Raw genomic sequence first — 22,904 nt, forward strand, 5'->3', positions numbered from 1 at the left:
CAACTCCTATGGCTCCTGCCGGTTGTCATACTCATCGACATGCAAGTCGTGAATCCTATTACAATAGCATGAACATCTCATACATCACATATAGATCATTCATCATTCATCACAACTTTGGCCATATCATATCACAAACCACTTGCTGCAAAAACAAGTTAGACGTCCTCTAATTGTTGTTGCAAGTTTTTTTTACGTGGCTGAATTAGGGTTCTAGCAAGAACGTTTTCTTACCTACGTTAAAGCCACAACGTGATTTGTCAACTTCTATTTACCCTTCATAAGGACCCTGTTCATCGATTCCGCTCCAACTAAAGTAGGAGAGACAGACACCCGCCAGCCACCTTATGCAACTAGTGCATGTTAGTCGGTGGAACCGGTCTCACGTAAGCGTACGTGTAAGGTTGGTCCGGGCCGCTTCATCCCACAATACCGCTGAAGCAAGAAAGGACTAGTAACGGCAAGAAAGTTGACAAATCTACGCCCACAACAAATTGTGTTCTACTCGCGCAAGAAGAACTACGCATAGACCTAGCTCATGATGCCACTGTTGGGGAACGTTGCAGAAAACAAAAAATTTCCTACTCGTTTCACCAAGATCATCTAGGAGTTCATCTATCAACGAGTGATTAGATGCATCTACATACCTTTGTAGATCGCGAGCGGAAGCGTTCAAAAGAACGGTGATGATGTAGTCGTACTCGACGTGATCCAAATCACCGATGACCAGCGCCGAACGGACGGCACCTCCGCGTTCAACACACGTACGGAACAGCCACGTCTCCTCCTTCTTGATCCAGCAAGGGAGGGAGGAGAGGTTGAGGGAGATGGCACCAGCAGCAGCACGACGGCGTGGTGTTGATGGAGCTGCAGTACTCCGGCAGAGCTTCGCTAAGCACTATGGAGGTGGAGGAGGTGTTGGAGAGGGAGAAGGAGGCAACCAAAGGCCAAGGCGTTCAGGTATGAAGTCCCTCCTCTCCCCCACTATATATAGGAGGGCCAAGGGGGGGTGGCCGGCCCTAGGAGATCCAATCTCCTAGGGGGTGCGGCGGCCAAGGGGGGTTTCCCTCCCCCCCAAGGCACCTAGGAGGTGCCTTCCCCTCCTAGGACTCTTCCCCCTTCAAACCCTAGGCGCATGGGCCTATGTGGGGCTGGTGCCCTTGGCCCATTAGGCCAAGGCGCACCCCCTACAGCCCATGTGGCCCCCCCGGGACAGGTGGACCCACCCGGTGGACCCCTGGGACCCTTCCGGTGGTCCCGGTACAATACCGATAACCCCGAAACTTGTCCCGATGCCCGAAACAGGACTTCCCATATATAAATCTTTACCTCCGGACCATTCCGGAACTCCTCATGACGTCCGGGATCTCATCCAGGACTCCGAACAACATTCGGGTTACTGCATATACATATCCTCATAACCCTAGCGTCACCGAACCTTAAGTGTGTAGACCCTACGGGTTCGGGAGACAAGCAGACATGACCGAGACGACTCTCCGGTCAATAACCAACAGCGGGATCTGGATACCCATGTTGGCTCCCACATGCTCCACGATGATCTCATCGGATGAACCACGATGTCGAGGATTCTATCAACCCCGTACGCTATTCCCTTTGTCTATCGATATGTTACTTGCCCGAGATTCGATCGTCGGTATCCCAATACCTCGTTCAATCTCGTTACCGGCAAGTCACTTTACTCGTACCGTAATGCATGATCCCGTGACCAGACACTTGGTCACTCTGAGCTCATTATGATGATGCATTACCGAGTGGGCCCAGTGATACCTCTCCGTCATACGGAGTGACAAATCCCAGTCTTGATCCATGTCACCCAACAGACACTTTCGGAGATACCCGTAGTCTACCTTTATAGTCACCCAGTTACGTTGTGACGTTTGGCATACCCAACGCACTCCTACGGTATCCGGGAGTTACATGATCTCATGGTCTAAGGAAAAGATACTTGACATTGGAAAACTCTAGCAAATGAACTATACGATCTTGTGCTATGTTTAGGATTGGGTCTTGTCCATCACATCATTCTCCTAATGATGTGATCTCGTTATCAATGACATCCAGTGTCCATAGTCAGGAAACCATGACTATCTATTGATCAACGAGCTAGTCAACTAGAGGCTCACTAGGGACATGTTGATGTCTGTTATTCACACATGTATTACGATTTCCGGATAACACAATTATAGCATGAATAAAGACAATTATCATGAACAAGGAAATATAATAATAATGCTTTTATTATTGCCTCTAGGGCATATTTCCAACAAGTATTACAAGAGTTGATCTACCACGAGATCGTAGAGGCTAAACCCTAGAAGCTAGCCTATGATTCTGATTGTTGTTGTCCTACGGACTAAACCCTCCGGTTTATATAGACACCGGAGGGGTCTAGGGTTACACAGAGTCGGTTACAAGGGAGGAGATCTACATATCCGAATTGCCAAGCTTTCCTTCCACGCAAAGGAGAGCCCCACCCAGACACGGGATGAAGTCTTCAATCTTGTATCTTCATAGTCCAATAGTCCGGCCAAAGTATATAGTCCGGCTGTCCGAGGAACCCCTAATCCAGGACTCCCTCAGTCGTCCCCCGTTCGGTGAACGGCGGGTTTTGGGCCTCTTCTTCTCCAGCATCATCGTCTATACCGTCGATGTCGTCGGAGCCGTAATTGAGCATGTCAGTTGAGTCTTTGAAAGTGGCTATTAAGTGGGCGGGGGGTGGGGCGCGAAATTCTCCGTCGTCAGCCTCCAGTTCGAACCGGATATAATTTGGTTGTGAGTCCCCCTCTAGGGAGAGTGTTTTTAATGAGTTTAGCAAATCGCCTAAACGCGAGTGCCGGAAAATGTCCGCGGAGCTAAATTCAACGATCGACGCCACGTCAAGCTCGTCGTGCGCGGACACGCATGCTTCGGAACTTGTAGCCAAAAAAGTGTCCGAGGTTCTGGCAACACAGATCTTACTTGAGATTGAGTCTGTGTGCGGCCCCAACGCCACTAAGTATGCGGCCTCCGTGGAGGGGTTGAACCTCCCGTCCTCGGATGGCGTGACATGCTCCGGATCTAGAGCCGAAGCAGTTGCAGGTTCTATCTCCTGGGTGTAGTTCAATGACAGATTTAAGCCATGTCCATCATGGTAACAAGGAGCGGCTACTGCCGCGGTCTCAATCCATCGAAGATCAAGTCTCCGTGGATGTCCGCGACGTAGTTCAAGCTTCCAAATCTGACCTGATGGCCAGGGGCGTTGTCGGTGTCAAAACCGGCGGATCTCGGGTAGGGGGTCCCGAACTGTGCGTCTAAGGTCGATGGTAACATGAGACAAGGGACACGATGTTTACCTAGGTTCGGGCCCTCTCTATGGAGGTAATACCCTACGTCCTGCTTGATTGATATTGATGAATATGTGTGTTACAAGAGTTGATCTACCTCGAGGTCGTAATGGCTAAACCCTAGCGGTCTAGCGTGTATGGCTATGATAATGAGTGTGTCCTATCCGGACTAAGTCCTCCAGTTTATATAGACACCGGGAGGATCTAGGGTTACATCAAGTCGGTTACAAAGAAAGGAATCTACATGTTCGACGCCAAGCTTTCCCTCCACACCAAGGAGAGTCCCATCCGGACGCGGGTGCAGTCTTCGGTCTTTGTATCTTCACAGCCCATCAGTCCGGCCCATGGCTAACAGGTCGGGCGCCCGAGGACCCCTTAGTCCAGGACTCCCTCAGTAGCCCCTGAACCTGGCTTTAATGACAAGGTGTTCGGCGCGTAGTGCTGTCTTCGGCATTGCAAGGCGGGTTCCTCCTTCCGAACTCCAAAATAGTCTTCGGACGAATTGATCGTGCCTAGACCTATAACACACAGCCGTAGAGAGTATAGTATTCCATGAACTCAATCTGCTGACAATTTTGGTAACGTGACGTCATGCTTCTTGGTCATTATTTCGAACCATTTCTTGTCCCGCCGTTCCATGTTTCGGGGCATGATTTTCATTGAAACGTCTTGTCGAAGCAGAGATCGTGTCCCCTCATTATGGGATTTTCATCAATACGAGCGTGGGTAACCCAACCGTCCTGCGGGAAAGATGCCTTAGGAATAGGGAGGTTCTTAGGCTTGGGAGGAGATGTTCAATACCCGCTGCCTTTATAAAGGAACCAAGGGCCGTCCTTTTATGCCAAACCTCTCATTAGCCTTCCTGACCTCGAGGTCTAGCACCCAAGGTTCGACTTGATTGTTTCAAGCCTCCCCATCATGTGCGGACCCAGCTCTCAAGGTCGATGGGTGGCTTCCTCCGTTACAGAGGAGGATATCGCAAAGCTTCGGGCGGCCAGATATTTGACCGCGGAGGTCCACCACAGGCTTCCTGCTCAAGGACAGATTATTCCGACCCCCAGACCTGGCGAGAGGGTCGTGTTCATCTCCCACTCCCTCTGGGGACTAGGGTTCGCTCTTCACCCCTTCGTACGGGGACTAATATTTTATTACAGACTAGATTTTCATGATCTAGCCCCGGACTCTATCCTCCACGTGTCGGCGTTTACCATTACATGTGAGGCCTTCCTCTGAATCCCCCCACACTTCGTCTTATGGCTCAAGACCTTTAGTGTGAAGCCGAAGGTAGTTAATGGAGAATAGGCGGATGGCGGTGGTGCTGTTGTGAGCAAGCTTACCAACACTCTCTGGCCAAAAGGCTCTTTCATCGAAACCTCCCACCAATGGCAGTGAGAATGGTTTTATGTCACGGTACCCCGTAGCACCAAGTGGGAAGCTATTCCTGCGTTCCATTCCGGCCCTCCACCACAGCTTGCATCATGGATTAACAAGGGGCTGGACTGGGGATCAGTTGATGAAGTGCTGACTCTACAGAGCCACATCCGAGCCCTCCTAGAGAGAGAGAGAGAGATCGATCTTGTCAACGTGATTCAAGTGATGCTAGTTCGCCGAATCCTGCCCTGCCAGCACAGGTCTCGCCGCATGTGGGAGTTCAATCCGGAGGGACCACGAACCCTTCAACACTTCTTCGACACTATGCACAAAGGGATGTGGAAGTTGTTTTTTGGGAAGCAAAAACATTGGTCAGACACTACCGAGGATGCTGGTCTTAACTGCAACTGTCCGGATACCTAGGTAAACACTCGTCTTCCGAACACTTTGTAACTACGCATACCATAATACGGTACTGAGCAGGCTATCTTTCTCCATGGCTGGATAAAGAAGGCGGAACTAATCATGTGTTCGGCCCCTCTGCCGGAAGGCCCAGCAAATCCTGTTTTAACAAGGATGCTAGCCCCGACGCCATACCAGATGCTTGTGAAGGAGGCCGAGGCGGAGAGTGGAAAGGCCAAAGATGACCCCTATTCCAAGGGTACCTCAGACATTGTGTCCGGAGGAATCAAAATTTCCTCATCCGAAGACAAGAGTGAAGGGAGGGCCACCGTCCCCTCCCCTCATGGGAAGAAAAGGGCCGCCTCCAAAGATTGGGAGGAAAAGGCTCCTAAGCGAGGCAGGATGCCTCAGGTGGGTGGCTCGGGCTTGGAGGACGTCGAAGCGCAGTCTCATGACGAGGACAAGCCTCAGGCCACATCGTAAGTGAACAAGGTTGTTTTAAACATGTCCCGTTCTTTCTTTATAATGCCTGGGATATATATTTTGTGCAGCTCAACACGCAGTCTTCCTCAACAATCCTCCTCCTCAGGGGACCTTCTCCCAGAGATGATGGAAAGCGAGACGCCCCCACCGGCCTCTCCGTCCAATAGGGAGGACGACTTCGAGGTGTCGTCGCGGAGGGTCTCCCCCGGCCAACAAGTGGTGCAAGGGATGACGGAGAGGTTACCCGAAGGTGATACTTCGGTGGCCCAGGGTCCGGGGAACAACAATGAGGGCCCCGAACAATCCGGTATACAGTCGGATACGAACGAACGGATCCCTTCAAAGGGTGGCCGTACTCCTACGGCGGCCTCCAAAGACCCAGAGGCGCCGGATATCTTGACGAACATGCTGCGGCAAGCGTCCGTCTCAGAGGAACATCATAACTTGATGGGCACGGTGTTTGAAAAGGTCCTGTCCGCGAAGAGCAGATTGGATGAGGCCTTTGCGAGCCTACTAAGAGGCTTCGAGGTTTCTACTGTAATATGTACAATTGTGTTTTATTTGCAAAATATACCTGAGTATAGAGAGTAGCCCCCGAGACTCGGGTTGGATTCCCATGGGAGGCGAACGGAGGATCAAGAAGAAATATTCAAGGACTAATCTGATTAATCTGAACACAGGCTGCTTCCCCCTGGCTACTTCCCAGACTACGGATATGGTCGAGCTACAACGGAAGCTTGATGTGGACGGAGATGACATTGCGTTAATCAATATGCGTCTTGAAGAATCGCAAGGTATGTATTCGGGGTAGTCCCTTTACATACATTGTTGTTATATAAGCATGATGCTGAAAGTTATATACTGTAATATACATGGCTGCAGATGGTGTTGTCGCCGTTGAAATTCTTCGGCGGAGATGGCCCATGCCAAGGAGCAGGCCTGGTGCAGCAATGCGGCTGCCGAAAAGGCATCGGCTGAGTTAAAAGCCGAACGAGCTGCTAGACGTCAAGACGAGGAGAAGATATCGACGATGGCGCTCGAACTAAAAAAATGCTGCTAGCCATTGTGAACTCCTTGAGAAGGAGAATGAAGCCAAGACGGCTGAAATTGACAAGGCCTTACGAGAGGCGAGAGAAGCGCGGTCTGAATCCAGAGCCGCCCGTGAGGAGATCCGGCAAGCTAGGGAGATTGCGGCTGGTGAACCATTTTTGCTGTAGACTAAGTTCGGCGATCCGAACTATGCTCGGCTTAACCAATTGTGGAGTTCTCTGGATGAGTTTTTAGACCTGCCGAAGAGTTCTTCCGATGCAGCGCAGTTTTACCAGGCGCGAGAGGGGTATGCAATGGAGAAGCTTTTCTGGTCACAATTTGGCGCGTCGAAGTGCCCCCTGTTGCTGAATGAGCATATGTCCCAGTGGGCCGAGCTTCATAGGATATCCGGCGCAGCCATGAAGAACGTCATAATCCGGTTATGGCCAACTGATCTTGTTCTGAATAGCTACTTCAGCTTGGTGCAGCGGCTTGTTGACACTGCGAAGCGGTCGGTGTGCATCGAGGGTGCATGGATGGCCTTTGCCCGAGTCAAGACATTCTGGGGGAAGATGAAAGCCATCGATGTTGCGGTGAAGAATCCACCCAAGGGCAAGGATCTCCACCAACCGGAGCATTATTTTGAAGACGTCCTAGTGGCCGCCCGCTTGATAGAGGGTCAATGCTCGAAAGACATAATGTTCGAGTGAGGTTTATGAAAATTGTATGAGACAATTTTATAGTTAATTTGTTTTTATATATTGCTCGAAAGTTTTTGTGTTCCTCCTGTGCGGCTGTTTTAATATAATCTGAAAGTTTTCCGGTCGTCGGCTTCAGCCCCCTCGTAGGAAGTACGGGGGTGTTCGGAAAAGCATTTGATCACTCTTGACCCAACGTCTTGGTCCATGAAGCAGGTGTCAATGCGGCGAACCAGGCAACCAGACTATAGGGCGTTAACACTTTCACTTAGCCATAGGAGTTTTATGGTGGGTCTACGACATAGCCCCTGGTATGTATACGGCTTATTCATACGATGCGTGTACATATTTGACCAGAAAGAGGTCCTTCGTGTGACACAGAGGAATCGCTAGAGATTCCGATAAGTCATCGAGTGGTTGACCAGCTCTCGCCGCATCATGACAGTCAGTTTTCGGCTTTCTTTACTGAGGTGCTGATCCAGGTGAACCGGCTGCACAATCGCAGTAGTTCTCCCTTTACTACCCTAGCCGATAGAGCGGAACGTAGGATAGCAAGCACAGGAGCCAGGCAACCCAACTATTGACCCAAGTCATGATTTGGAGTTGATGCATATAAGGACAAACTCGCGACGCCGAAGTACGCTGTAAAAGCTGTTCGGACTTTGTTGGCAACTCATTTGTTCCCGTACCGAGCCCCTGGCAAGTTAAGCCCGGGGTATATCTGTGAAGCAACCATAGAGGGCGTACCCATTTGCGGAAACACGCGGATGATTAATGCGGGTAATGTGAACTGGGACCTGAGCGATATGCCAAAGATTAGTTGATATATATATAGGCCATGACCCTGGCTATTTGATATTCCCTGGGTCGAAGGCAGAGGAAAAGGGCATGTTATAGGCTCGATAAAAGAGTGCGGTCTACAAAAAGTTGTTTTGGACCTCCTGTCGCACGTGTGCACCGCCTATCCTCGGCAAGGGGAATCCTTGAAGGAAGTAGCCCCGTAGGTGAGTGTACGGATCCGAACTCCGATGGAGTCAGTCTTAGATGTTTCTCCTTTGCGCCACCTATTTTTAAGAGATAATGAAGAAAGAAAAAGGAAAGTAAATAAAAATGTTACCAGAGTGCTCGCAGACTTGTCCGTATTATGCTTCCGCCAATGCCCATGGTATCTTAAGTGCGTAGTTATGTATGTGCGGTATAGTTTTAACGGGTATATGATATGGGCAACGGAAGACGAACTGCTACTTCTGCTCCAGATTTGATCGAGCTTCGGGGGGAAATTGCTTCTGGTCCCCGGCTTTTGGCTGGTGAACCACTCCGTCGTCCCTACTGCCTGGCGGCCCCCTTCCCTTGTGTTCAGCGTTGAGCTTGCCGACTTACTTGAAGACCCAACAGTTTCTGTTGGTATGATTAGCCGGTTTATTAGGGTGGCCGTGAATTTGGCAAGATCGGTCCAGTATCCTGTCTAGGTTGGATGGTCCATCTCTGTTCACCTTGAGTGGCTTTTTCCGTTGACCGGGTTTGGGATTGCTGAATCCGGCATTGACTGTTGTGTCGCGTGATCTTTCATTATCATTGTGACTGTTGTGTTTGCATTGTCGTGGCTTTCCATTATCGTCTCGAATTTTGGAAGTGCCCGAGTCGCTGGCGTTGTTGCCTATATGAGCGAGCCAGCTGTCTTCTCCCGTGCAAAGCGGGTCACTAGAGCGGTAAGGGATATCATGGATCTAGGTCCTTCTTGACCGAGGTGGCGTGCAAGCCATTCATCCCGGACGCTGTATTTAAAGGCCGCAAGGGCTTCCGCGTCCAGACAGTCGATGATTTGGTTCTTTTTAACTAAGAACCTAGTCCAGAGCTTCCTGGCTGACTCTCCGGGCTGCTGGACAATGTGACTTAAGTCATCGGCGTCCGGTGGCTGGACATATGTTCTTTGGAAGTTGTCGTGAAAGGCGTCCTCCAAATCTTCCTAGCTGCCAATAGAATTTTCCGGCAGACTGTTTAACCAATACCGAGCTGGTCCTTTGAGTTTTAGTGGTAGGTATTTTATGGCATGAAGGTCCTCCTCACGGGCCATGTGGATATGGAGGAGAAAGTCCTTGATCCATACCGTGGGATCCGTTGTTCCATCGTATGATTCGATATTTATAGGTTTGAACCCGTTTGGGAATTCATGCTCCATTACTTTGTCTGTGAAGCAAAGAGGGTGTGCGGTGCCTCTGTGTTGGGCCACAGTGCAACTTACCTCCAATGGAGTCCATTTGTGGCTTTCGGCCCGGGCGTGGCTAGGTTTGTCACGTCCGAAAAGGCGGCCGTCGTCGCGTGTCGAGGTATGTCCTCGCGATCCGTAGATCGCTCTTGAGTGTCCTGTGCTACTACCCACGTCATGTTGAAGGTCGTATGCACAACCCTAAGCTGTTTTGTTCTTGCCTTTATGGCGAGGTGGGGCGGTGTGGTGTTCGGCTTGAGTTGCCGCTTTACCCAAACCAAGTTGTGGTCGACCTGCCGCCTCATGCGATGATGGCACGGGCTTGAGTGCCTTGTCGTCACCCTGGGGTAGCAATCTACGCTTCGGGTAGCTTTTGGCTTGGCCACTAAGGCCGTATTCTTCGGCGGCTAGGACTTCAGTCCATCTATCATTGAGCAGATCTTGGTCAGCTTGAAGCTGCTGCTGCTTCTTTCTCAGGCTCCTTGCAGTGGCTATTAGTTGGCGCTTGAAGCGCTCCTGCTCAAGAGGTTTCTCAGACACGATGAATTCCTCGGCGCCGAGGCTCACCTCATCCTCAAAGAGCGGAAGGTAACTATCGTCCTCCGAATCTTCGTGTGTGGCCTGTTTACCGGGCTAACCTGCCCGCCTTCCCGTTCATCTTGTTGATTAGCTGTATCGACGGGCTCTTCATTTTCTTCGGCACCTTCTGGAGTGTTATCTTCTCATGTGCCGGTGTTGTTGTCTTTACTGCGGCGTGACTTAGAGCGGCGCCGCTGACGCTGGCGCTTGGATTGTATTTCAGAAGGTTTATCCTCAGTTGGATCTTCCTTGTCATCGCTGTTGTGCTCCTTTGGTGCATCCACCATGTATACATCGTACGAGGAAGTGGCCGTCCAGCATCCGGTGAACGGCGGGTTCTGGGCCTCTTCTTCTCCGGCATCGTCGTCCACACCGTCGATGTCCTCGGAGTCGTAATCAATTTTGTCGGTCAAATCCTCGACTGTGGCTATGAAGTGGGTGGCAGGTGGGAAGCAAAATTCTCCGCCGTCAGCCCCTAGTTCGAGCCGGATATAGTTCGGCTGTGAGTCCTCCGCCAAGGATGGGTTCTTTAATGAGTTTAGCACATCGCCCAAAGGCGAGTGCTAGAAGATGTCTGCGGCGCTGAATTGGAAGATCGATAAGCGATCAAGCTCGGCGTCCGCGGGCTCACGTGGTTCAGAACTTACGACCGGAGACGAGTCTGGAGTTCCATTGACAAAGACGTCGTGAGAGGTTAAGTCTATGTGCGGCTCCAATGCCGTGGAATCTGTGGCCTCCGTGGTGGGGTTGATCCTCCTACCCTTGGATGGCGCAGCTTTCTCCGGATCTAGAGCTGGAGCGGATACAGGAGCAATCTCCTGGATGCGGCCAGATGAGAGATTTAGGTCATGATCATCGGGGTGATCGGGAGCGGCTACCACGGTCTCGAATCCGGCAAAGATCAAGTCTCCACGGATGTCCGCAACGTAGTTCAAGCTCCCGAATTTGACCTGATGGCCAGGGGCGTAGCTTTCGATCTGCTCTATGTGGCCAAGTGAATTGGCCCGCAGTGCGAAGCCAATATATCCGGGGAGGAAAGTTTCTCCTTGGGCAGCGTCATTATTGACGATTGAAGGGGCCATCAAACCTTTTAGTGACAGCACAAAGGAACTCTCAATGAAAGCACCAATGTCGGTGTCAAAACCGGCGGATCTCGGGTAGGGGGTCCCGAACTTTGCGTCTAAGGTTGATGGTAACAGGAGACAAGGGACACGATGTTTACCCAGGTTCGGGCCCTCTCTATGGAGGTAATACCCTACGTCCTGCTTGATTGATATTGATGAATATGTGTGTTACAAGAGTTGATCTACCTCGAGATCGTAACAGCTAAACCCTAGAGGTCTAGCGTGTATGGCTATGATAATGAGTGTGTCCTATCCGGACTAAGTCCTCCGATTTATATAGACACCGGGAGGATCTAGGGTTACATCGAGTCGATTACAAAGAAAGGAATCTACATGTTCGACGCCAAGCTTGCCCTCCATGCCAAGGAGAGTCCCATCCGGACACGGGTGCAGTCTTCGGTCTTCGTATCCTCATAGCCCATCAGTTTGGCCCATGGCTAACAGGCCAGACGCCTGAGGACCCCTTAGTCCAGGACTCCCTCAGGCGTAGCTATCAATCTTCTCTAGATGGACAAGTGAGTTGGCCCGCAGTGCGAAGCCGCCGAACACAAAGATCTGTCCAGGGAGGAAGGTTTCTCCCTAGACAATGTTGTTGTGGATGATTGACGGGGTCATCGAACCTCTTGGAAACAACACAGTGGAACTCTCAATGAAAGCACCAATGTCGTTATCAAAACCGGTGGATCTCGGGTAGGGGGTCCTGAACTATGCGTCTGAGGTTGATGGTAACAGGAGACAGGGAACACAATGTTTACCCAGGTTTGGGCCCTGTCGATGGAGGTAAAACTCTACGTCCTGCTAAATTAATATTGATGAGTATGGGGGTTACAAGAGTTGATCTACCACGAGATTGTAATGGCTAAAACCCTAGAAGTCTAGCCTATCTAATTATGATTGTCTCTACAGACTAGACCCTCCAGTTTATATAGACACCGGAGGGGACTAGGCTTATACAAAGTTGGTTACATAGAAAGGAAATAGTATATCCAACCACCTGACTTGCCGTACACGCAAAGAAGAGTCCTATCCGGACACGGGAGAAAGTCTTCCATCTTGTATCTTCATGGCCCAATAGTCCGGCCCATGCCCAACAGACTGGACGTCTGAGGACGCCTTAGTCCAGGACTCCCCACTACAAAAAAAATACACTTCCGTGATGATATGTGTTTGTCATAGTAGGTTGCGTTTTTGTCATGCATGTACATCCATGACAAATTTATGACAGAATCAAGATAGTCATACCTGTGTTTTCGTAGAAGTGTTCCATGACATTACCAAAATTATCACCACATAAGTGTCCACTTCCATGACGATAAATCACACGTCACAGAAGTTCTTTCGTCAAGGGTGACCGACACGTGGCATCCACCATAACGGAACGTCGTTAAGCTATCGGGTCGGGTTTTGGATCCAATAACCCGTTAACAGCCCCGACCAATGGGGATTTTCCATGTGTAAAATCATCATTGGCTGGAGGAGACACGTGTCAGGTCCGCGTTGGCATAGGTGTCACTCATCCAATGGGCGAGACGCGCCTATGATATGTTGACACGTGGACCGGCCCATCAAGTTTAAATGGGCCGGCCCAACTGAAGGCCCACTTTGCGGACCATAATGGGCCGGCCCAGGTAAAGGCCCACGAGATTTTGTGGACCATAATGGGCTGGCCCAGCTAAAGGCCCACAAGATTTTGCGGGCCATAATGGGCCGGCCCAGGTAAAGGGCCACAAGATTTTTGTGTGCCATAATGGGCCGGCCCAGGTAAAGGCCCACAAGATTCTTGCGGATCATAATAGGCCGGCCTAGCTAAAGGCCCGCAAGATTTCGCCGACATTAATGGGCCGGTCCAGCTGTAGGCCCACAAGATTTTGAGGACCCTAGTAGGCCGGCCCATTAACTGGTTGCCATGTTTTGGGCCAAATGACGGCCCATATTTGATTCGGTCCATTAATGGCCTGCCATGCTCCGGGCCTAATAGTGGCCCATATGAGATCCGGCCCGTGAAAATCCACGTTCTGGGCCAAATTACGGCCCAGATCAGGTCCGACCCTTTAAGAGGCTTTCGGCTCAATTATGGCCCATATCAGATTCGGACCGTCAACTGGACACTATGCTTTTGGGCCCACTTGCTAAAGGCCCACTTAGTAATTCGGCCTGATATTAGTTTTGGCCTGTTAAGGGGTCATTTAAAATTTCGGCCCTATATTAATTTCGGCATGTTAAAAGCCCGTCATATAGTTGGGCCTAACTACGGCCCGGTTTGCATCCAGCCTGCTCGCAGTCGATATCTGATTGGGCCAAACAAGGACCGAGACAATTTTGGCCTATTAAAAGCCCGTGATTTGATTCACACAATCATGGGCCTGGGTTCATTTCGGGCTGCTGCCGGCCCGTGAGCTATTCGGCATGTTTCAGGCCAAACCTACATCGTGATTGCATGACGGCCCGATTATGTACCGTAATTTTACGGTTTGGCCAGTTTACTGCGAAGACAGGATATATATACAGTAAAATAACTACTGCATCATGAATAAGAAAAAACCTAGACTATACAATAAAGAAATTATGGCATATTACATCCACTGGGCATCAAAGTTCGCCACTATGATAATAAAGCACAAGTAGACGGCAGATTACATACACTGGGCATCAAAGATCGCCACCAATGCAAATAAACATGCCAACAAAATAATATACAAAACCGATAGCACTTCAATAGAGTTCAAGAAAGGTTACCCCTACTGGGGAGCTGCAGCGCAAGCAGCTGAGCAAGATGATGAGACTGCGCTTGTTCAACACTTATATCTTCCTCACTCTGAAATATAAACAAGCAGACATATGACAGGTTTTGCACATAAAAGTATCAGTGTTGACAATTCATCGCATTTCTTACTGACGAATAAAGTGACACAGTTTAAAATTGCATAACCAAGTAGCTATATAACAAGCAGATAATATACGAAAAAATGGAGAATATTTAAGATAACATGAAGAGTGATGCTACATAACCAAGTAGCTATAAATGTAAGTGCAGCGATACAGGCAAAAGGTATAGCCAAGAGCAATGCACAGCTAAACTTCTTCAGTACCAACCTTATGGTAAGACTAAATATAGATCTGATGTGTAGAAAATGGAGGGAAAGGAAAATAAGATGCAGAGTGATGGTACATGAATAACTACATGTCATTATAAGTACACTGATAAAGGACAGCATGTACTTACAAGAACAATGCAGAGCCAAAAAAACATTGGCATTGGATATATTCTACACTAATGTAACCATTCATACAGATCAGATAATTTGGAGCGAACAATTGATAAGCAAGCTATCATGCATACTGCTGTCACATAATGAACCAGGTATGTGTGCAAGTACAGTGGTACAGGACAACAGGTACTAACAAGAGCAAAGCAGCGGGCAGCATATTTGCGATATCCTATCGTTCTTGTCAAACCGGAATTCCTCTTCGAGCAGATTTCCTGAAAAAAAGATCCGTAAGGCACACGCGGAAAAGTAGAAGTTCAAATTGTCATGTGATTTCATAGACAGTGCCTCATCCTGGGAACGAGACCAGTGCATAACAAGGTTTTTCCATTCAAAGTCTTCTAAATTTAGCACAGGAGACTTCACTGGAAATTCGTTTATAGACTTGCCATCAAAGTGTGATTTCTTCAGGTAACACCGATACTGCTGCAATGCTTCTTTAAAAAGAAAAAGCAAGCTTTGCTCGTCATGACTATCCAGATTGACCCTCGCCTAGTTACAACAATGTAATGTAAATCATTGATGTGTTCAATCAGCAGAAAACGGGAAAATAATAACCATGAATAATAGCACTTACACGTAAGTTGGACAGGAAGATGTGAAAATGGTGTTTGTCTTCACAATAATCTTTCCATGATGGGAATATATGCACGTAGTCCCTAACAACATTGAAAGCATTGTCTTTTAAACTGGGAATAAATGGAATAGGGTTCCAATCTGCAGGAATTGGCCGTCTCTGCAGTTGGGATAGGTCTTCGGTCGGTGGACTTGGTGTACTTTTTGCTGGAGTGGGATTTTTCTGTGGTACAACTGGTGCTATGGCAAATGAAATCGGTATACCTTTTGCTGGAGTGCAGGTCCTGTGTGGTGGGGCTAGTGGTGTGGCCAGTGAAGTATGGGTACAGTCTGCTGGAGTCGGTCCTACGTTTTGTGTCACTAGTTGTACAGCCAATATAAGTGGGGTGTTGTCTGATTTCTCCGGCACCACCACGTTTTTCAAGGACTTTGCTGGTGCTCCTTCAGGTTCGGCAATCACCCTCTTCCTTTTTGATGTCTGATGCACACGAACATCATTTGAGTGGAAAAACATGGTATGATGACAGATGGAATATGTATTGATAATGGATGGGCATGGCATCTCGACATATATGATGAGTAAACTAAGCATATGGCAGTGCAACAAAGTAGAAGAAATGCAAGACAACATATGCAAGATACCCGCAATCAATAAAACATTGCCAAATTAGAACAGGCGCCTTGATGGGTGAACAGGACAGGCTATCTGCCTTTGACTCCCCGAGGTTAGAATAGTCATTAGGATCATATTCTGAACAAGAATCAACAGGTGGGGAGCGTATGAGTTTCATTGCATCCAGAATGGCACTCAATGCCTTGGTGCCAATTTTGTAAGTCATTGCAGTGTTTAGCTTTAAGAGTGGACTGCTGCTAGTGCGACACAAAGCAGCTACACAGATCATAGTGTAGATATAACGGGAAAACCTTAAGCATCAGAGTAAAATCAGCAAAGTGGAACTTGCTAGAATATATGTGCTAGTATTGCCGGTACGGCTAGAAAGGCTTTGGATACTAGCTCTCTTCAAGTGAAGGTGCGGTACTGTTAATATCAGTGTAACTCTCAAAGGCGACACAGCTCCCCGCATTTCCTTGCTATTCTTATAGGATTGAAGTGCGCAGGCCACTACAAATCCTATTCCTATGTTTACAAGATCCTACGAATCAAAGAGGCTCAAAGTGTCCATCACAACCGACCGTATAGACCTCTACACTGCAAATGTCCCTGCTCATCTTCAGTACAAGGAACATAATGTACTACTATCATACTCCCTCTGTTCCAAAATATAAATCTTGGTAGAGATTTCCCCTATGGATCACATACAGATGTATCGAGATACATTTTAGAGTGTAGATTCACTCATTTTGCTCCATATGTAGTCCATGGTGGAATCTATACAAAGACTTGTATTTAGGAACGGAGAGAGTACATGTTAAAGAAGAATGCAAGAGGAACATGGTAAAGAAGAAGAAGCAGATATTGGATAATAAAATGTTGGTTGTGCGGTGCCCACACATGATGAACCAGAGCGCATTAAGAATGCAACTCCCAGCTGTCTCTCAACCATTTCAGGCGGTTGGATGAAGATCCTACGTCTCCTAACCCTTCTTCTTCCTCGTCTCTGATTCTTCCCATACAGAACACCGCACGGGCCACCGGCCGGACCATCGGCCCCCACCGCATGTGTTCCTCCACCACCCCCACCACCCACCCCCGCCCCAACCCCCACCCACATCGAGTTTTCTTCGTTCGGTGAGGCCCCACAACCACCCGAGCCCCTTCGATCGCACCGGCGAACTCCGGCGAGCTCTGAAAAATCGACTGGCCCAATTTTGAAATTTAGTCTACTGTGATTTAAATAGTGTGGAATATTAAAGGGGAAAACCATAAGCATTGGGAGTATAGTGTTGAGCGTGCCATGGCGGATCTGAAGGTGCAAACCGGACAAAGGCAACTTCGCAACCAAGACAAGAAATCAGAGTAAAGCAGTGGCGATCTATTTTCTTGATGTGATAAATAAGTTGAGCAGATACGAAAGAGTACCGCCTATGGTGCGGCGCCATGTACGCATCTGCTGAGAATTTGACGGTGTTGCGGTAGCGATGGTTGTCGGCGGCGTGGAAGCAGATCTAGGAGGGTAGACGGTGGCGGTGGGGCGCGGTAGACGAGACGGTCATAGGAGCGGCGCCGGCAAGGTGGACGATGGCGGGGATGAAGCGAGAGGACGGGATGCAAGGATCCCGGTCCGAAGCCGTGGATGAGAGAGGTCGATCTCTTGTAATGGACGGCGGCGTCGGGGTATCAGCTCCGGCATGGTGGAGGAGGACGGCGGTGGATGGGGTGGCGGACGACGGCGGACGGAGGAGGGTGGGGTGGAGAGGGTGTTTTGGCGCCCACGGAGTACGAATGGGGAAAAGGGAGGTAGAGAGGAAGGGGGAACCATGTATTCAGGGCGCGCTTGTCTCAAATGCGAGGAAATTTACAAACTTAGCCCCCGTTTCAAATTTCTACTACATCACAGCAACATTAGTCGGTTGGGGATAGGACGGTAATCTCGCATACACCGAATATTTGCCGATGAGAGTTTGCTTTTGGCGCCCATCGTGTATGAATATGAATCAGGGAGGGAGTCAAATTTCGGCCAAGGACACACTGTGTTTTGGCGCCCACCGTGTATGAATCCGGGTGAGAGGTGGTTACGTCACGTTTGGGTGAAATTACAAACCTACCCCTATCAAAACCTATAGAAATCTAGTAGATAGGCTTTGCGTGGCAGGGATAGGCAGTAGTGATTTCCATCTCACAGATTTTGGTTTCGGGCGGTTACTGCGACTTTCCCCGCTTCGTTCAAATTTTGCAGAGTGCACGTTTACCGTGCCAACTCAATTCGAATCCCGTTTGTATTCTATTTTTTCAGGCGGGATCCATTTTCAATTGGAATTACATTCTATATACATCATTTTTTATATATACATTCAAAAGCACAACAAAGAATTCTGCTCCTTTGTATGTATAATATGATTTACAAATACAACGATCTCGAAATCTTAAGGTTGAATTCGAAAAAAATTAACCAATTATGTTCTGCTAAAATGTATGGATCAGTAATATCTACATATTAAATAACATAGATGTGCGTGAATTCATATGAGTATGCATGTTTGATAGATCAATTTTGGTTCGAGTATGGATTACATGTATCATCATCTCGAATTCAAATATTTGAATCCCTTTTTTGTTCACTCCTTTCACGCCCATCTCTCTCGCATGCATGCTCCTTCAGGTATCTATCACTCTCTTTTCTCCAGCTCACCCGCACGCTCACTTCATGTTTCTCCTATCCTCGCAAACATGGTATCTCGACGTCTCCCTTGAGAAGTGTCACACTCTCCCTATCATTATACATTACATGGTTTTCATTATCCCTCACGTCTCTACTGTTCTCTGGTATCACTCGGTACCTAAGCTTTCTTTTTCACTGCCACACACACAGTCTCCACTCGTCTTTCACTTTGTCTTTCTCTCTATGGGATTCTCTCACACACCCTATATGTCTCTACATATGACTCATACCACTAAAATTACTCTCTCTCTCTCCTGTAGACACAACATTTGTTGCGGTCTCCTTTTCGTCTCCATCCCAGACTGACATTATTCATTTGTTTACCGATCAGACAACCCCGACTACCGTCTCCTCTCTCTCGCTCACAGACACACACACAACTCCTGCTTCCACTCCCCTTCCCGACTACCGTCTCTCTCTCTTGCACACACAAAACTCTCGCTTTCGCACCCGACTCGTATTTCTCTCACAAACATTTATCGACTAGCTAGCCTCTAGATAGGTTTATACACCCGCACACTCGTGCTTCCACCATCGCATACATGTCTCTCTCCCGCTCCTTGTATTTATGTAGATTTTTCTTCCCTTCTTGAGACATGCCCTCTCGATCATGCACACACACACTATCGCCTAATTTTAAGCTGATACCTATCGCACACACACTCCTTGTGTCTTTGTCACACATGCACTCCGTCCTCCTCCACTCTCCCTCTCTCTCACACACACATGGGCTTTTTGCAACAACTAGCAAGATGCCCATGCGTTGCACGGAACATCAAGATGCATTTGTATGAGTAGTTTATCTTGTGGGGGAAAAGGGTGAACGAGGGAAGGCCTTATTTGCAAATGTGGAAAGGGGTGTGGGTATCTTTTTGCAAAATTGCCATAGTTTCCTTCCTATCCATCAGATATAGATCGGACGGCCTATATTGCAGGATGGCAGGCACACGATCATCACCGACAATGCTTTTTATAAGAGTAGGGATAAAAATAGAGTTGGTGATGATGGTGGGCCTGCCATCCTGCAATGTAGGTCATCTGATTTATATCTGACGGATAGGAAGGAAAATATGGCCATTTACCCGCACTCTTCACCACATTTGCAGATAAGGCCTTCCCTCGTTCATCCTTTTCTCCCACAAGATCTTGATGTTCCATGCAACGCACGGGCATCTTGCTAGTAAGAGTAGAAATTAGACATATACCACTTCTTGAATCTTGAAACCAACAACATTCCTCCCTTATCTCATCAAAACCTCCAAAGGAATATATTTTGAGTGAAACATAACATATTTTTAGTGATATACGTATTTCAAAACTAGATTTTTTTATCAAATCGGTGAATATGTATTAATCTACTTTGATTGTGTGGCAATGCATTGGCACATTGCTAGTAGCTATTATAATTTTTTGGACACCAGACAAACGGTGGAGTACATATACGAAGAGAAGAGGCCCACGCACGCAGTCAGCCTCTCGCTATCTCGCACACATGAGTGTTACGTAAAGGCGATGTTAACAAATAAACCCTAAAACCCTAGGTGCACGATTGCTGCATTCGCGGGTACCGGGTACGTGGTGGAGCACCTTTGTAGGAATAGTCAGCTCGCGTGATAATTTGATCCGTGGGAGTTGATGGTCGGGACCACAGGTGAACGACTTGGAGCGCGGTGGCTCGCCAGTTGCCACAGATCGAGTAGCCACGTTTAAAATATCGTTTTTTTAGCGGGGTTAAGAGTTCCGATTTTCAATGGTGCGTTATAAGTAGTAAGTAGTTTTTAGAACGATTGGTATGGAGCGAAAATGGAATTCATAGTACTACGTACCTCTTTGGCGTATGGTTGTATGGTTTTTTTTGCGATGGAGGTTGTATGGGTTTATGTTGCGAGATGTTGAACCTGGTAGTTCTAGGGAAAATACTATGGTTTAGATTTAGATGATGGTTTTCAGTAATGAAAATCGGAAGGGGAAACCCTTCTTTGATTAAAAAAACTACTACCTCCATTCTGGTTTACTAGTCCCCATCGTACTTTGGGTCAAAGTTTGTCCATGAATTTTACTTGTAAAATGTGAATGGAAATCAAGATGCATGCATGAACACTAGTTACTCTAACCCCCTCTCTTCTTTAATTCTTTTCCACATCAGCATGTTTGCTATTCCCGTGTGCATAATACCAGCTAAGATACCACCATTATGGCCAGCCTTAATCATCGCATGCAATAATTTAGTGCAACTTGAAATATGAACATGTGTGGGGCGTGTATGTTTTTAATGACTTGAGACTATACCAAGCCCGACATGCAAGATGACTTATTATGCACCGTTCCCCATACCCGCGGGAAGCCCGTTCGTCTCCAAATCTTTTCCTCTCCATGTGTGAAAACAATATGCCTGCCAAACTCTCCTTCTCCCTCCGGCGGTCCCACCACTCCACCCCGTGTGAAAAAATCTGCATGCATGACTCTCCTCCCCCCCACGTCATCCAATCCGTTGTGACCAGCAATATTTCCACCCCTTCGCTCCCCCGTAATTTACTCCAACAAATATGCCCACGTAGCTGTTACTTAACTGCAGGTGCATTGGGTCACTGACATATGGGCCCAACAAGGGTCTGGCCCACATGTCAGTGACACAACTGGACCTGCAGTTAAGTCAGTGCAGCTCAGTCCATGTCTTACGTAGGTGTGCCATTGCTCGATATAAATACTGCGCCTCCCACAACATCGCTATCTCCCCCCCCTCACGTTCACGTTCATCGCTATCTCCTCCCCTCCATCTCACGTCGACCACCATGGCATCGCCCCTCCCAAGCCCTAGGAGCCCCTTGCTGCACCGTGCGGACGGTCACGCGTCGCTGTTCCGTTCCTCGCCGCCACTAGTCGAGGAGGACGCATCAGTGTTCCGCTCCTCGCCGCGACACGACGCGTCGCCGTTCCGTTCCTCGCCGCCACTAGTCGAGGAGGATGCGTCAGCGTTCCGCTCCTCGCCGCGACGCGTCGAGGTGGATGCGTCGGCGTTCCCAATCTCGCCAGCACGTGTGCTGGAGGACGCGTCGGCTCCCTGCTACGAGGAGAACGCCGCGCCGCCCGCCGAGCCCCCCAGCCTTGAGGAGCTTTGGAAAGAAATGGATGTCGCCTTGTGGGAGGCTTTGCCTCCAGCAGAGTGCGCCAAAATAGAGGAGGAGAAGACGGCCGAGGAAGAGAAGTGCACCGCGGAACAAGCTGCCTCGGAGGCCTATGTCGCGTCCGAGAGAGTCAGGCGATTGGCTCTTTGGCAGAAGGCTCGTGCGAGGGCCGTGAGGGTGGCGGAGGACACTCGTGCCGACGCCCTGAGTGCAGTCGGGCCCAAGCGCCTCATCTACGCTTGGCGGTATGTGGACCGGGTGCACGCTTCCAGCGAGTAGGAGTACATGTTGGCGCTAGATCACCACACCGGTGAGATCGCGCTCGCCCGCCAGAAAGCCGCCAATCAGCACCTCGCGAGTTGCGAGGCTGAGGAAGAGGCGTTGTGTCGGCGCGCTGGGAAACGGCCGCGCACCAGGGCACTCATGGCGCGCCGCTAGCGCTCCTGCGAGCGTCGTGGCTTTTAGGAGGAGTATAATTTTTGTTTTGTAAGGTGATCTCATTAGTTTTGGGACGCAAATGATAAATCCCGAACGTTCAGGAATTTTTAGCGTCCTTAATTAAGTATGTAAAAGGGAAAGTTTGGAAACCTTGTGTATTCGTACACATTTTTCAAGTACGTGCATATAGCACAAACTTTACTATATACTATCGCACTACATGTCTCTCTCGATATATGCTTGCAGACTGTGCTACTCCCTCCGTCCAGGTCAATAAGTCATCTTTGGTTGTGCACCGTGACCAAGAAGGATGGAAGACTTATACACCTAGATGGAGGGAGTACTACTATTACTTCTGTACGTGCAAATGCACGTTTTAACATTACGATGCGGTTTTTGTAAAAGTAGAAAAACAGCACTAGTCAAGCTTGTGAAACGATTCAATGCAAAACAAATGCAAAAATGCTCGTTTGATTGTTTACTTTTAGCTTCCTTCTTTGTGGTTATTTCTCTGCCATACTTTGTATGGAGTATCTCACTGGTTGGGAAGGCATGCAAATTCCCAAACCGCTTCCTACACCCTGTATCGAATTTTTTGCCTAACAAGTTGTGTCGTGCAATTGGAATTCCAACTTGAGTACTACTACTAGTAGGAGTACCAGGGGCCAGTTTTGTTAGGCTTCTAGATTAGTAATCCCATAACTACTACCTCCGTCCTGGTTTATTGGTCCCCATTGTAATCTGTGTCAAATTTTGATCATAAATTTAACTAATGAAATGTTAGTGCATGTCACATGCACTACTCCATCCGTCTAGGTGAGTAAGTCATCTTAGAGCAAGGTTAATAGTAAAGCCTGATGTCGGCTCTATAGTAGAGCCATGTCACCTATAGCCTGTATTTGAAAAAGTTCATACAGTAGAA

Source organism: Triticum dicoccoides, chromosome 7A (genome assembly GCF_002162155.2).
Source record: "Triticum dicoccoides isolate Atlit2015 ecotype Zavitan chromosome 7A, WEW_v2.0, whole genome shotgun sequence".
Taxonomy (NCBI): domain Eukaryota; kingdom Viridiplantae; phylum Streptophyta; class Magnoliopsida; order Poales; family Poaceae; genus Triticum; species Triticum dicoccoides.